This window comes from Microcaecilia unicolor, chromosome 7, assembly GCF_901765095.1.
Source record: "Microcaecilia unicolor chromosome 7, aMicUni1.1, whole genome shotgun sequence".
NCBI classification, from domain to species: Eukaryota; Metazoa; Chordata; class Amphibia; order Gymnophiona; family Siphonopidae; genus Microcaecilia; species Microcaecilia unicolor.
In genome coordinates, this window is record NC_044037.1 from 36,982,868 (window position 1) to 36,994,709 (window position 11,842).

An 11,842-nucleotide genomic window follows, 5' to 3' on the forward strand; every position below is an offset into this window, starting at 1 on the left:
GTGTAGCTGTGAATGTGGAGTTACAAATACAGGAGTTTTGGTTTTATGAAGGTTTTTTTTTGCATAAAAACAATAAGAAAAAATAAATAAATTTGTTACACACACACCTAGGTCGGATCGGGGGTTGTGATGACCGATGATTAAATTGAAGAACTGTGGTTTGAAGGATTGAGATTGTAATCAGCCATTGAGCCGATGACCACATCTTTCTGAGGTCTTTTTCCCCGCTTATTCCATTTGTAGGTGTTCCACCTGTGTTGGTTTGAGTGTTATGCATGCACAAATTATTGTGTACACTATCAGGAAAAAGTGTGCACTCTTTCTGAAACAGTGTATCCTCTTGCAAAGGGTGCACCCTGTATTACCAAAGAGAGTGAACTTTTAAGTACATTATTGCCCCCCCCCCCACACAAAAAAATGAAGACTAACCAAAACAAAACAAACAATGCTCCATATGAAATGGGAAATGAAACAAAATAAACATTTTGGGGCTGTCCAAACCCAGTAGCCATGATTACTGCTGCCAATCTGCCCCAGAAACTTGGGGTCCTTCTCCCTCCTATGTGGCCACAATCACTTCTCTTGCTTGCCTTGGAGAAGGAGAAAATGATTTGAGGAAACCTCCCTGCACTCTTTCTTCTTCTGCAGCTTTGATCACTGGGTAGAGGGGATGAATTTTAAAAGTGGGACTGGTGAGGAAGGAGAAGAAAATGGGTTAAAAGAGAAGATATGGGTAAAAGTGGGGGTATAGAAATGTTGAAAACAATCTGCTAAACCTGGGAAATATGAGAAAGTAGGTTTGAGCCTGGTACAATGGTATCACTATAGGAGGAGAACTTAGGAGTGACAAGTTTCCCATCCCCATAATATTGACTTTCAGGACTGGAATAAGGTAAGGACTTGAGGATGATATAGAATAGGGAATCAGTGGAATGGGTGAGAATATGTGGACCTGGAGATAGTAGGAGAGGTGACTGAGAGACTGAGTCATGACAGAAGAAAAGTTGAGAACAACTATAAGAACATAAGAATAGCTATATTGGGACAGACCAATGGTCCATCTAGTCAAGTATCCTGCTTCCAGCAGTGGTCAATCCCAAAGAGTAGCAAGAGTCCATGCTACTGATTCCAGGGATAAGTAGAGGCTTTTCCCATGTCTGTTTTAATAACAGATTAAGAACTTCTCCTCCAGGAACTTGTCCAAACCTCTTTTAAACTCAGATATGCAAACGGTTGTTACCACATCCTCCAGCAATGAATTCCAGAGCTTAATTATTTGTTGAGCGAAAATTATCTTCTTCTATTTGTTTTAACTTCATGGAGTGTTCCCTAGTCTTTGTACTTTTAGAAAGATTTAAAAATTGATTTACGTTTACCTGTTCTACTCCATTTGGTATTTTGTAGAGCTCTATTATATCCTCCTTCAGCCGTCTCTTGTCACTGATACAGATATATAGAGAAACATACAAAGATATAAATGAATATAAATAGATATAGGGCCAACAGTCAAGGAGCTAGATGGCATATAAAGTTCAGCAGTGTTATCCATTCAACTAATGCAGCTGAATTTATGCCCAGTCTTAATTGCGATATGTAATATTTGCCAGAATCGTTATACCCATACTAGCCCGCTCCTCAAGTCACTTCATTGGCTCCCTGTCCGCTTCTGCATTCAGTTTAAACTTCTCGTACTGACCTTTAAATGCATCCACTCTTCAGCCGCCCCATTACCTCTCCGCTCTCATCTCTCCCTACATTCCTCCCCGTGAACTCCGCTCACTGGACAAGTCTCTCTTGTCGTCGTCCTCCTTCTCCTCCACTGCTAACTCCAGGCTTCGTTCCTTTTCTCTCGCGGCACCTTATGCCTGGAATAGACTTCCTGGACCTATACGTCTAGCTCCATTTCTACCTGTTTTCAAATCTATGCTGAAAACCAACCTTTTCACTGCTGCTTTTAGCTCCTAGCCACAATTGCCCTCCCCTTGTCCTTTCCTCCCTTCTCACCCATTACTTCTCTCACCCTTAACTGTCTTGTTTGTCTGTATTACTTAGATTGTAAGCTCTTTTGAGCAGGGACTGTCTCTTTGTATCAGGTGTTCAGCGCTGCGTGCATCTGGTAGCGCTATACAAATGCTAATAATAATAATAACCTCAGCCCACTGCATATAATATACTGTTGTTTTTATAGTTATTTGCTGCATCTCAATGGTCAGTGTGCATACATATTTGCATGCAGCACTCAGTGCTATGAGCAAGCTGCCACTGAGACACACAACAGCCCAGGATCTAGAAGCACAGGGGCCTGAAACCTCAATGTGGACAGATGCCTTGGCCCTGGTAGACATCAGTGAGCCACAGGAAAGGTAAGCATGGTGGTAGCCTGCCTGGTAAAAGCTGTGTCCATCCATCATTTTACGATGGGCTCTCTCAGCTAGTACATTACATAAAGACTGATTTTATAATGCAACTTCAAAGTTTATTATTACCTAAATTATTAGATTAACGATCACCCTGTATGTTGAGAAATCAATTACTAATGTTTTATGAGTAGCCCACTCTCCTAACAAGAATATATGTATCTCATTAACTTATTTTGATTCATGTTTTCTCTCCTTTGAAGTTAGATGTAAATTAGGCCCCATGCATATTGGTTTTACGCTGATCTGTCTTAATCTAATAGTCTAGGAAAGGCAATTCAAAATCTCACAGACATTTATCTACATTTTATCCTCAAAGTTCAAGTCTCCAAAACTAATTGATTATAAAAAATATTTAAAAAGCACACTTACCAAACCTAAGATATATTAGTTACTAATTTTAATATGGACTTCTATCACATTAAAATCAATACATTTTCCCAAAATGGTAGAAATAAACAGTGTACTATAGTTGAAATAGAAATTTACTTATACCTACTCAAGAACTGTAAGTAAGGATGATTATCTTCAGACTGAGATTCAAAATTAGGTCAGTAACAAACAATACTTAACAAAATGTTTCTAAATGTAGCTTTTCTTCTAGATTTAAAAATATGCAGAACATAAGGAAGAGGGGAAAATACTGTCAGAAAATAAAAATATGGTAAATATAAAATGGCCCCCTAAGATGAGGAATGAGTAGGTTGGAGGTAGAGAGTTGCACGGGAACGGGGTTCGCGGGAATCCCGCGGAACCCGCGGGATTCCCGCGGGGACGGAGGCAGTTCCTGCGGGGTTCACGCGGGAATGGAAGCAGCTCTGCGGGGTTCCCGTGGGGACGGAGGCAGTTCCTGCGGGGTTCATGCGGGGATGGAAGCAGCTCTGCGGGGTTCCCGTGGGGACGGAGGCAGTTCCTGCGGGGTTCCCGCGGGGATGGAAGCAGTTCTGCGGTCTTCTCGTAGAAGTGTAAGCTGCACCTGCACCAGCCTCTCATCTACCGAATACCAATTTCTTTGAGTGCTGTCTTCTCCTCCTCTTCTTCTTCTTTGCTTTAACAGCACAAATGTGGAAAGTCTTCCATTAAGGAGGTGGTAGAGTCACAAATGATGACTGAATTCAAAAAGGCGTGGGATGAACACAGAGGATCTCTAATTAGAAAATGGACGTTATATAAAACCTAACCTTAAATGGCTGCATGTGTGTGGATGTGTCAAGTGACGCTTAGATGGCAACTCTGGCTGTGTTGAACTAGGGCTGATACCTGGCAGACTTGTATGGTCTGTGTCTCATACATGGCAATCTGGTTTAGGATGGGCTGGAAAGGGCTTAGACATCAACTTCAGTGGCTGGAACATGAGGACAGTGCTGGACAGACTTTTACGGTCTGTGTCCCACAAATGAGAAGACGGATAGACTGGAGTGGGCTTCAACGGCAACCCCAGTAGTTGGAACATAAGGATAGGGCCAGATAGACTTCTGTGGTCTTTGTTCTAGAAACATGAAAGAAAGACCATAATCAAGTATATAATATCACACTCATTGATTTAATGATGAATTGATCATGAGTGTGATCAGAGTGGATGGACCGTTCAGGTCTATTTGCTGTCACTTACTATGTTACTATTAATCCTCTTTGCTACCAGGCTGGTGCACAGACCTCAGCTCTGACACAGGCACGAGAATCAGATGTCACCTGACCTACTGGCGCGTGCATGTGGCGACCTCTCAGCACACAGTGCAAGTGAATTGGAGACAAGTCTTACATGTGCGCACCAGAGTTTTCCAACTTCCAACTTCCATTCCTTCCTTGCCTACAGTGCTGTGGCTCAAATCCAGAGAGAGACTGAGGGAGCTAACTGGAATTTTCTTTTATGTACCATTAAAATTCTTACGGGGACGGGTGGGGATGGGTTAAATTCTTACGGGGACGGGTGGGGACGGGTTAACTTTTTGCGGGGATGGGTGGGGATGGGTAAGATTCCAGCGGGGACGGGTGGGGACGGGTAAGATTCCAGCAGGGACGGGCGGGGATGGGTAAGATTTCTGTCCCCGTGCAACTCTCTAGTTGGAGGCCCATGACAAAGCTGAGCCTCAGCTTGAGCCTAGTTTATAAGTGAGTGTGACTGGGGGGGAGTGGAGGAGGAATACAGACAGGTCAGAGGGATCAGAGGTTGGTGCTCAGGGTGTGAGGGAATAGAGAGGAGAAAGAGAAGGTGCTTACTGGTGCAGTTCAGGAGTTGATGGCTAGCTGGAAGTGGTTTGCAAAGCCCACCCACCGTCTATATTGTTGATGGGGAGAAGGCTGTATGGGCAAAGAAGAATGAGGATAGGTTACATTGCAACTATATCAGTAATTGAGGGATATTTGAAAATTATGTTGAGTTGACTCCCAGATTGGTGGGATGGTGATTTAGTAAACATAGGTGACATCGTCATATAGATGCTGGGGTGGGATGTGGAAAGTATATGAGCTATCAAATATATATTTTGCCACTTGGCATTACCACAGGTTGGGCAGTTGGAGTTTTGGATTATCTGGGTGATAGTGTGACTCTAGGATTAAATCATCTGGTTTTATAAAGAAGACATTTTAGGGAGGGGAATTAAATTGTGAGTCACAAAGTTGTTTTGGTTGTATTAATAAAATTTGGCTAACTTTTGCCATAACCTAGGGGTTGATGTAGAAAGTCTCACAATAGAGCCACAGCTCTATCACAAACTTATCGCAGCAATACTATCATGGCATGCTATAAATCAATGAGCACGCAAATTATTACCATGTTAAAAATGTTTAAAATCCACAGCTCATTGCAAAATGTCATCCTTACTGTCAGTGGCTGAGCAGTGATTGGCTGAGACACTGAAAGGAAAGGTGACATTTAAAAACAAAATAAAACAAAAATTCTTGAGTATGTCTGCATCGCCCCCTCATCCAATGACCCCAAAATAATCCCTGGTGTCTAGTGACAACCCCATCTAGATGACCCCTTCCCTAGGTACGTCCAACCCCATACCCCATTCCTTGGTGTCTAGTGGCACCCCCTTCCATCCCCATCCAATTCAAAAAAATATAATCCCTGGTGTCTAGTGGAACCCCCACCACACTATCCCTTCCCCAGGTACTTCCAATCCCCCACTCAAAAAAACTCACTCCCTGGGACTCTAATGGCTCCCCTCCCCCTATCCTGAGTAAAAAAACCACACACATTAAATCCCTGATATCTAGTAGCACTCTCCACCCACCCAATCCCTCCCCAGGTACTCCCACACCTCAGTATGCCCCGCGGTATGTCATTTTTTGCTGCACTATACAGGGCAGGGTGCTGCCATTTATTCAAGATATATAAATGAAGGAGAAAATCATTCAGAATATTTGCAATTAACAGCAAGGTGGAGTCTCATATCTTTTTGCACGGATATTCACATCACTCCCTTGGTGACTCTGTTAAAGTGCATAGGTTTAATCATCGACTAAAACCACCTCCACCCTAATGTTCCGATTCATTAAACTTGACCTATATTGCCATACCAAAAAGTGCAAATATATGTAAATATATACAAAAGACACTTAGCTTGCGGAGCATATAAACTCCCTCATTCAGACTGGCGAGTGTAGAAGCCCCGACAGTGCCTATTTCGCTATGCTTCTTCTGGGGGAACCCACATCATTTAGCCTGATGACATAAATCATAAAATGCAAAGTGTCAATCTCTTATTCCTATTGCAAATATTCATAGCATTCAAATTAATAACGTGGACTTGCTGAATCGTGTCTTGACATAGCCCCTTGGCTGTTCTTACAAAATGGCGCCTCTGCTCCCTTTCAAATCTACCAGTAACCGGAAATGATTATACATCACTTCCGCGAGGGGAAATCTTAAGTGCTCACATAAAACTGCCCCATTGCAACATGGAATTGAGACCCTCGGGTTCCACCGTATTTAGCCGATGTATCCAGAAGGTCTCACGTTGCAGCAGTTTCCTATTGAAATCCCTGCCTCTAATAGCTGGATCAACACGTTCGATCACCTTGCATTTAAGATCTTCAAAACTGTGATTTTTAGCCACACAGTGTTGGACTAAAGTAGCACCGAAATTGCGTGCATTGATCCTGGATTTGTGTTCTATCAATCTAGCATGAAGCGATCGAGTGGATTTACCTATGTATAGTTTGTCACAAGGGCACTTGATGTAATATACAATGCCTTGAGTTCGGCACGTTGTGTGTTTTTTCAACTTGTATATTTTACCATTATAAGAAAAATGGTCACCCTCTTCTATCATTTCACATGTCTTACAATGGGACTTGCCACACCTGAAATGTCCCATTTCTTCTAACCTGTCAGATGCCTCATTTGACAGGACAGGTAATTGTGCGGGACTTAAAATTTCTTTTAAGTTCTGGGAGCGAGAAAAGGCAGTTCTTACTGAATAATTCTCAAAGAGAGGATGTGATCGTATTATGTCCCAATGGTATCAAATTTTTCTTATAATAGTAAAATATACAAGTTGAAAAAACACACAACGTGCCGAACTCAAGGCATTGTATATTACATCAAGTGCCCTTGTGACAAACTATACATAGGTAAATCCACTCGATCGCTTCATGCTAGATTGATAGAACACAAATCCAGGATCAATGCACGCAATTTCAGTGCTCCTTTAGTCCAACACTGTGTGGCTAAAAATCACAGTTTTGAAGATTTTAAATGCAAGGTGATCGAACGTGTTGATCCAGCTATTAGAGGCGGGGATTTCAATAGGAAACTGCTGCAACGTGAGACCTTCTGGATACATCGGCTAAATACGGTGGAACCCGAGGGTCTCAATTCCATGTTGCAATGGGGCAGTTTTATGTGAGCACTAAAGATTTCCCCTCGCGGAAGTGATGTATAATCATTTCCGGTTACTGGTAGATTTGAAAGGGAGCAGAGGCGCCATTTTGTAAGAACAGCCAAGGGGCTATGTCAAGACACGATTCAGCAAGTCCACGTTATTAATTTGAATGCTATGAATATTTGCAATAGGAATAAGAGATTGACACTTTGCATTTTATGATTTATGTCATCAGGCTAAATGGTATGGGTTCCCCCAGAAGAAGCATAGCGAAACAGGCACTGTCGGGGCTTCTACACTCGCCAGTCTGAATGAGGGAGTTTATATGCTCCGCAAGCTAAGTGTCTTTTGTTTATATTTACATATATTTGCACTTTTTGGTATGGCAATATAGGTCAAGTTTAATGAATCGGAACATTAGGGTGGAGGTGGTTTTAGTCGATGATTAAACCTATGCATGTTAACAGAGTCACCAAGGGAGTGATGTGAATATCCGTGCAAAAAGATATGAGACTCCACCTTGCTGTTAATTGCAAATATTCTGAATGATTTTCTCCTTCATTTATATATCTTGAATAAATGGCAGCACCCTGCCCTGTATAGTGCAGCAAAAAATGACATACCGCGGGGCATACTGAGGCATCCCATGGTAATTTTGGGATGTGCACTCAGTACCCACTCGCTAAAAACTAAATTTTATTTTTTCATGGTACGGCCATGTATGGGGTGGAGAGTGGGAATGTTCTGTCTATGAAAATGGGTGGTGGTAAGGACTCACACACTAATCTGTTTTAATGGCCATGGGCTAATGGCAAAATTAGCGGGTGACCTTTAATACAAAAAATAGGAAATTCCAAAATTTTATCCCAGCGGTAGGGGCATGCATGGGGTAGAGAGTGGACATGTTCTGGCTGTGCTGAATGCTATTGTGGGTGATGTTTTGGTGGATGTAGATGAGAGTTTGGAGGGGTGGCCTATCCTAGAGTATATAGGCCCAGGACCCACTTCATGGACCTCACTGACCAGCAATGCCTTACTAGGTACTGGTTTGATAGGGCTGCCGTATGGCACTTCTGTCAGCAACTACAACCCCTCCTCCAGGCCAGGACCTGCAGGAATAATCCAGTGCCAGTCCACCTTAAGATCATTGCCTACTTCGCCTTTCTTGTCACCGTCACTTTTCAGTTAGTGCAAGCAGTCAATGCAGGCCTCATCCAGCCCCATCTCCAATTGTCTTGGCCAGTTCCTCAATGCCTTCCTGACCCACAACTCACACTATGTTACCTCTCCCACTACTGCCCAGCGCCCAGGCCCTCCAGAACAACATGGCTCACTTCTGCACCATAGACCACATCCCCTCAGTCACCAAGGTCATAGGTTGCATACATGTCACACTTAGACAGCCCCCTCCCCAGGACACTCAAGGAGACCTATAGGAATAAACATGCAAGTTGTGTGTGATGAACAGGGGAAGATTGTGATGGGTGTATTTTTCTATCCAGGGTCCACCCATGTGTACCGCAGGATTAACTGAGGGGAGATCACTAGCAGCTGGCTGCTAATTAAGCAGTACTGGGATTCCTAACATCTCTGCCACTCTCCCCCTTTATGTCAACACCCTTCTTCCCTCAGGATGCCCCCAGAACCCATACCCTTGACTCACACTCCACAAGGTCCATATAGAAATGCACACCCACGTCTGTGATTTCTGCTCCTCCCACAGGTGACAGAGGCTACCCCCAGCGAACCTGTCCATCCCCAAAATAAGCCAGAGGAGGAATATAAAAAGAAGCCATACTCATCTGTGAAACACCCACAACCCCAAAAAAGGCTGATGAAATTCATCCCTATTCTTAAAAGTCACTCTTCCTATGTGAAATTCTAATTCAAATACACTCTTATCCATTCACACTGACTCACCACATAAGAGGAAAAAAATACTTCAGTGACTGAATCAGCTGAGGAATAATCCAGAATGAAAAAAATGTTGCTACGCAGCACCTGTATCTGTGTACAATGGCTTCCTTCCCCGGAATAGAAATCTTAAAGTACAGCAACATCAATCTTGCAAATGGTTTAGTAATAGAGGGGTCCTTTTACTAAGGTGCGCTGAAAAATGGCTTACGGTAGTGTAGGCATGGGTTTTGGGCATGTGCTGATCCATTTTTCAGCACACCTGTAAAAAAGGCCTTTTTTTAATTTTTTGCCAAAAATGGATGTGCGGCAAAATCAAAATTGCCGTGTGTCCATTTTGGGTCTGCGACCTTACTGCCAGCCATTGACCTAGTGGTAAAGACTCATGTGGTAACCAGGTGCTAATGGCCTATGCACATCAAATGCCACTTGGCATGAGTCCAATTTGTGCGTCCGAAAATAATTTTTTTCGGGCGCGCACCAAAAATGAAATTACTGCAAGAGCCAAGCGGTAGCTGGGCGGTAACTCCATTTTGGCACGCATTGGGTGTGTGTAGACGCTTACGCAGCTTAGTAATAGAGCCCCAGAGTTTGGTGGAGTATTTCCCAACCCTCTCTTGAGGGTGTACCACATATTTAGCACTGCAAGTTGACTAGATATCTCTACTGAAAATTAATTTAGCGTTAACTGGATAAGGTATCTGATTATCTCTAAGTAGATTTCTCTACACTGAATATTGACCCCTGTAAACTTTCTAAGTTGGAACTTGACCACTTAATTTACTGTAATTGGTACAGTACAAGGTATATTTGTCAGTAACGTATTTATAGTTTGCAAGTAAAAAAATATGTGAAAGAACAAAATATTTTGGCAAAGTTGTCAGACAGCAATATTGCATCAATAGCAATGAAATGGAAATCTTGAGAAGATCATGTTTCCGTGGTCACAAAGTTTAGCAAGAAAATTAAACACTACTTAGTAAAAGTGCTATTTAAGCAGAGAAATCAATTCATGTGCCCCATAAATATCTACAATTAATTTAATTAGGAACAATTAAGTATAGTAAAGTTTAAGTATGATTCATCTAACTATTATAGTTAGATAATTTTAGTATGTATTATGTATAGAAAATGTGTCTTATGAAATATTCTAAGTAATGATTTTCTTTTAAATAGAAAAGATTTCCAAATGACTCAGTATGAAGCCAAGTATACTGTGTTCCAGTGCACTTAGCATAGAAATGAATGTGAAGTCTGTTTTGTTTTGTTTTTTGCTAGGAAATGTAGCTGGTGCTTGATATTTGCATGTGTAGAGCTAGTGAAGGAAATGTCCAGGTTCTTAAAAAGAATTAGATGTGGAGAGGCATTTTTGATATGACATCCAAATGGGGAGAAAAATGTTTTTTGGAAAACATTTTGAAAAGTAACTCCATAGTGGAAGAAGTAAATAAGCATTTTACGACATTCGACAATACACCAAAAAAGCAGTTAGAAAGAGGACACACTGCAAATGACATAGTATTTTGAGATAAATATCACTGCCAATCGGAAATACACTAAGTACAGCATGCAATGGTGGTACTGGTCCCCATGTTGAGAAATCGTCCATGGCAACGGCAGCACATTCTCTCCATATACAAAATATGCATATATACCTCCTGCATGTGGAGGAATGTTCCTCAGTGTGCCCAGCCATGTCTCTACGCAGGGAGCCTAACTTTTCTGTGCCAGAGACAGAGCTCCTAGCCCTCTTGTGCCACCACCACATTCATCCCACAATGTCACCATGAGGGCATGGAGATCTGTTAGAAGCAGCCTGGACAGGTGAGTGTGAAGAAGTGCTGATTGTTGTCAAGATGTATACGAAGCATAGGGATTTTATGAAGAGAAACAGGTTCTCACATGTAGAGGGGCATAATCGAACGTGAATGTCCATCTCCATGGACGTCTATCTCCGAGAACGGGTACATGAAGGGGCGGGACAAACCGTATTTTGGAAAAAAATGGGCATCCATCTTTTTTCTGATAATACAGTTTGTGCCAGCCAAATGCATCGGATTTGTGCGGATTTGAGCTGGGCGATTTCATTTTTCAGCGATAATGGAAACTGAAGGCGCCCAGCTCAAAAACAAACAAATCCAAGGCATTGGGTCGTGGGAGGGGCCAGTATTCGTAGTGCACTGGTCCCCCTCACATGCCAGGACACCAACAATTAAAAAAAAAATTAACTATCTCTGAAGTCCATAGCTCCCTTCCCTTGGGTGCTGAGCCCCCCCAAATCCCCCCAAAACCCACTCCCCACAACTCTACACCATTACCATAGCACTTATGGCTGAAGGGGGGCACCTACATATGGGTACAGTGGGTTTTGGGGCGGTTTGGAGGACTCCCATTAACGACCACAAGTGTAACAGGTAGGGGGGGATGGGCCTGGGTCCACCTGGCTGAAGTCCACTGCACCCACTAACAACTGCTCCAGGGACCTGCATACTGCTGTGATGGGGCTGGGTATGACATTTGAGGCTGGCATACAGGCTGGAAAAAAAAGTTGTTAAAGTTGTTTTTTTTTGGTGGGAGGGGGTTAGTGACCACTGGGGAAGTCAGGGCTGGTCATCCCTGATTCCCTCCAGTGGTCATCTGGTCATTTAGGCACTTTTTTGGGGACTTGTTCATGAA